The 5,000-nt window shown below is 41.8% G+C and overlaps 1 protein-coding gene across 9 annotated transcripts in view; it reads left to right on the forward strand.

Annotated features, from left to right (window-relative positions):
- Positions 1–5,000, forward strand: part of LOC130163679 (SH3 and multiple ankyrin repeat domains protein 2-like) — a 193,884-nt gene that overhangs the window by 152,179 nt on the left and 36,705 nt on the right. The gene's annotated exons all lie outside the window — the stretch shown is intronic.

The following is a 5,000-nucleotide window of genomic DNA, read 5'->3' on the forward strand; positions in this document are numbered from 1 at the left end:
CTTTGTTTTTGTTTTTTATTCCTCCACGTGGAGCCATGTTGTTTTCAGGTTGTCCGTCCCTTTGTCGTGGACGCGATATCTCAGTGACGCCTTGATGAAACTTCTTCAAATTTAGTTAGAGCATTCACATGGACTGATTAGACTTTGGTTGTCAAAGGTCAAAGGTCACAGTGACCTCAGAACACCCTCTTTAGCCATTACTCAAGACTTCAAGTTCACACGAATGGTTAATGTTTTATTTATCTGAGTGGAGGAGGGATACAACCACGAGGAGGTGATTCTAGTTTTCCTGGGCTAACTTCACATGAACAACTAACTCCAGGAAGCAGCTTTATTCACAGTTCGTGTTAGGTCAGTGCAAGGTTTCCCTCAATGTGACTGATTCAGGAACGTGGTCTGTTTCAGCTGGGCTTGGCCGACGTCCACAATTTAAGATAAGATAAGATCCTTTATTAGTCCCACACTGTGGAGGAATTTGCAGCGTCACAGCAGCAAAGGGACAGTTCAAAACAAGAAACTGCAAAATGTCAAATATCAAATACTAAACTTTTAAAAAATAGATAATAATATAGTATGTAGATTGATCAAATAGCAGCAGAGAAGGATCGTTGCACACATATACGATGTTATCGTTGGGAATTTTTCTCTTTATTTATTGCACTTGGAGGATTTTCTTTATGATATATTGTTGTTGTTTTTAAAAAATACATAATGATGTTATTGCATGTTATGTGTCAGGTAAAAGCGATGCTGCCACTAAACAGCAGTTCAGAGTTTTAGATCTGGAATATGGTGGGAAATATCACGATATTCGATATCTTCGAACATCGGCCCGAGCTTATGTAGAGCAGTTGTTCATCATTTTTTGAGGGAGCCAGTGAAACTTGCAGTTTTATTTGTTAAAATTTGCTTGGAAATAATAAACGTATATTTATAAAACTGCTGGGTTGTTACACCCACACATGCGAAGGGATCCTCTCTCTGATATTATAGTAAATATAAGGTAGTAGTTTGTTTGACTGGTTCATGTTGTCGGCCATTTAACAAGGGTAGAAAGAGCGCTGTGCAGCAGGATGGGGGAAGATGGCACCAGGAGTTTTAATGAAGAGATCAGTGTTAACAGCAGCGACAGGCCGCTCCGTTAGAAACTAATACAACCGTCATTTGTGTGTGAGAGAGACACAGATCTGTTTTGGTGTAATAGCGCTGATGAATTCAATTTGTGTTTTCAATTAAAGAGATACATTTATTGTTTAATTAAACTAAAAGTGTTTCAATTTTCATCCGTCAATTCATTAGTTCAGTTCATTAGAGTTGATTTCAGCACCAGGAACTGTCCACGTACGACCTGCAGAACAGCAGCAGCAGCGGTTTCTCTCCATGTCAGAGGATCGATTATTATTATGTTGTGAATTCATCGGATTTAAAACAACGTGGATAAAAGCTTTGATTTTCCAGAGCGGGTGATTTTTCTGAGGCGACATGAGTCATGTTTTACCTGTGGATCAGCGGCGGCTGCACGTTTAACCTCAGAGCAGCTCAGAGCAGCTTGTCAGTCAATCTCTCAGATAATAATCTTTCAGTATTTGTAGTGAATGATAGATAGAGAGGGGAGTTAAGCTGCTGTTAGAAGTACCTGGGGCGCACCTGTGTAATGTCCATGTGTTTGCTAAATTCTGTTTCAATATTCCCTCATAGTTAAAACTAATTCAGCTCCTCAGTCATACGACCAAGCAGAGCTGTAACACTGTGTACAATTAAACTGTTTCTTTTTCTTCCTGTATAGTTTTTGCTTTTGATTTTTCTTTTGAAATTATTTTTATTTTCTCTCAATTCAATTTTTTTGTTTGCTGTGTGAGACGATTTCATTCAGTCATGTTCAAACAAATCTAATCCCGTGTTCTTAGAGACAGATTGTTCGACTTCTCATGACTTCTGTGCAGCTTCGCACAAATCACGGTTGTGTTGTGTGAGCGGCTGCAGTGTTTGCTCTCTCTCGCATTGTACAGATTTGTGTTTATCAAAATGACTTGAAGTGATCTTCGGTGCTGGTGTGTGTTTTGCTGAAGTGCTTCAGAGTCATTATGCTTCGCTCGAGTGTTGGAGGAAACGTCTTGTTGTAGGAAGCTCAGTCACTCATGTAGCCTCGCATATTACAAATCATCACAGCTGCTGGGAGGAAAACAGTCGGAGGAAAAGCACATTGTCTATTTTCAGCTTGCACTTTTATTTTTTTTCCCTCCCTGTTCGTATGTGACTCCATAACGACTGTGTGTCTGTAAGCACCGCTGCACTGGGGATTGGTTTATTTTGTGTTTCTGCTAAATGGAGCATCAAATGAGGAGAGCAGACTGTATCTGTGTCTGCATCTCTTCCTCCCGCTCGCTCGCTCCTCATCTCTCATTTGTTCTATCTCCAATTCCCGTCGACCGCTTCATCCACCTCGGTGTGCGCCCGTCCTCCATCAGAACTGTGACGTATCGCAGCGAGAACGAGTTTACAGAAACGCATCGAAAGGGCCTGAAAGCGTCCGACACGTTCACAGCTGCGCAGCCTCTAGCTAGTTAGCCATCCGTAGCTCATATTCTTTAATGAGCGTGAGCTGAATATCACTGCAGCCACTGATTCCAGTCACTCTACACTTTGTTTTGACCTTGTGCTGCAGTTTCAGGCAGAGCGTTTTCTGGAGATGTACAGTAGTGTTGAAGTGTTTAGTGAGTGTCATCCTAAAGGTGCAACTGCAGCTGAAATAGCAGCTTTCAAAATACATCTGAGCTGTTTTTTTTTTTTTTTTTTTTTTTTAAGGTGATGAACAGTTGAAACTTATTTACCACCTTCATCACATCCTCACCTTCACTCCGTACCTCCTCCTACCTGCAGCAGCAGGTAGAGATTGGGGATATGAGGATATGATGCAGGACAGAGGAAACACAACACAACATCCTGTGTTAGTCCAGCTTCATGTTGTAGCGCCACCAATTAATTACATCACGCCGTGCAGCTGTGTCACCTGTCACCGGGCCGGTAATGGATTGTCGTGTTATGTTATCAGTTAGTTTTGGGTTTACTGAGGTGATGTGATGCTGTGTTGTTGTTAAAGCTCCATATTTTCTTCTTCTTCTGTGTTTTATTTGAAGTGTTGATCCATAAGAAGATATATTTGTGGTTTTAAGAACCCAAAACCATCTCAGTGTAGTTTCACATCTCCTCTCTCAGGCTTCTCTCTGGAGCTCTAGTAACAACAGGTCAGTGAGCCAATCAGAAGAGAGGAGGCTCTGAGCCTCTGTTCTGATTGGCTGACTGTTTTCTGAGTGATCCAATAAAAATAAAGCAGATTTCAAGTAAAAACACTCAGAGAAACCAAATCCTGCAAAGTTTGGATGGTGGGTCCAGGTGGGCGGGGCTTGGTGACTGCTTTGTTGTGACATCACAAAGTTCCAGAAGTCCTGACGGCTGGTTTTAAGGCTCAGTTTCTGAATACAGGCTGTGTGCATTTCTCTGTGGACTGAGGCTTTGATACTTTCACAGTATTAATATAGAAGCTAGAGCTGATCTATAATCACACTACACATGGACACAGACCTTTACACTGGAGGAGCTTTAAAACAGCAGGAGAGTCGGAGGTCCAGTATGATAAAGAAGCTCATTTATAAGTAATAAGCGACCAATTTTGGGACAAAATACAAAAAGAAAATGGGGAATAGAAAAACTTATAACTCATATGAGTGATGAGCGAATTACTTTTGTCTATCAGAGAAAATTGAAACAGAATTTAGCAAAAAACTGCAAAAATCCACAGTTTGTTGAAGCTGGAGACGGTTAAAAGAGTCTGATTCTTTTATTGGGAAATAGAAGGAAAGTATGACGTGAAATCTTCTGCTTATTGTTCCTGAAAAGTGACATTTAAATTTGATCCACAACAAACCAGTGACTGGACTGTCGTAACGGATCTGGGACCAGTTTCACTAAACCAGTTTGTAAGCGGCGCGAACAGTGGTGGTGGCGTCACGTTTCATAAGTGATTGTGGCTCACAGACTGCAGATAGATGTGTGTGTGTGTGTGTGTGTGTAGGCTTCAGGCTCAGCGGGTCCAGTGTGTGATAGGATGAGTAACACGTGTCATAACGAACAACAGGAAATGATCTGCAGATTCGCATCAGAGGCTCAGACTGAATGGAAATCACAGAAAATGACAATCGGAATCAGTTTATTATTTCTGAATGAACCAAACAGGAAGAGAAAATGAAGCCACAAGTGTCTGAATGAAGTCGGTATTTGATCTACATCATTTCCACCTGCTACATTAACCTGCTGCAGGTGAAGGAGACGTGACGAAACCAGAGGGAAAAGGGACAGAAAATCTAAAAACATGGTGTTTGGTTGCAGATGTTTATCCCGTCCTCTAGTTGCCATAAAACAGTGGTGATGCGGTTACCATGGCAGCCTGTTGGCTCCAGTATATAATCCCTTTACAGTCCCACCAGATGACCTGCAGTGTTCAGCTGCTGAGCAGATTTCCCAGTGAAGAGATGCCAGATTTCCCTGACAGGTGAACTCTCCATCTTCATGTGTCCGTCACAGGATTTATACATTACATGAATGGATGGTGGATTTCCAGATACATGTGCACAGCTTGGCTGTCCTCACTCTGAGCCCCTGTCCTCTCTTGTCTCCTTCAAAACGCATTTTCCTAAGTGGAGTGTCCCATCGTAAAGATGGTGGACGTCAAATCATGGGTTGAAGGACGGAAGCAAAGACTTAATGGAAAGAAGGATGAGGGTCATTGTGTATTAACATTGTGGGCTGATATATTTTTTATTTTAATTTTAAGTTCCACAAGAGGTGTGTGTGTGTGTGTGTGTGTGTGTGTGTGTGTGTGTGTGTGTGTGTGTGTGTGTGTGTGTGTGTGTGTGTGTGCGTGTGTTTAAACATCGCAGTGAGTGCACGTATGCCATGTTTCCCCTCTACTGTACATTAGCAGAACATATCCATTTGCATGC

Source organism: Seriola aureovittata, chromosome 1, assembly GCF_021018895.1.
Source record: "Seriola aureovittata isolate HTS-2021-v1 ecotype China chromosome 1, ASM2101889v1, whole genome shotgun sequence".
Lineage (NCBI taxonomy): Eukaryota > Metazoa > Chordata > Actinopteri > Carangiformes > Carangidae > Seriola > Seriola aureovittata.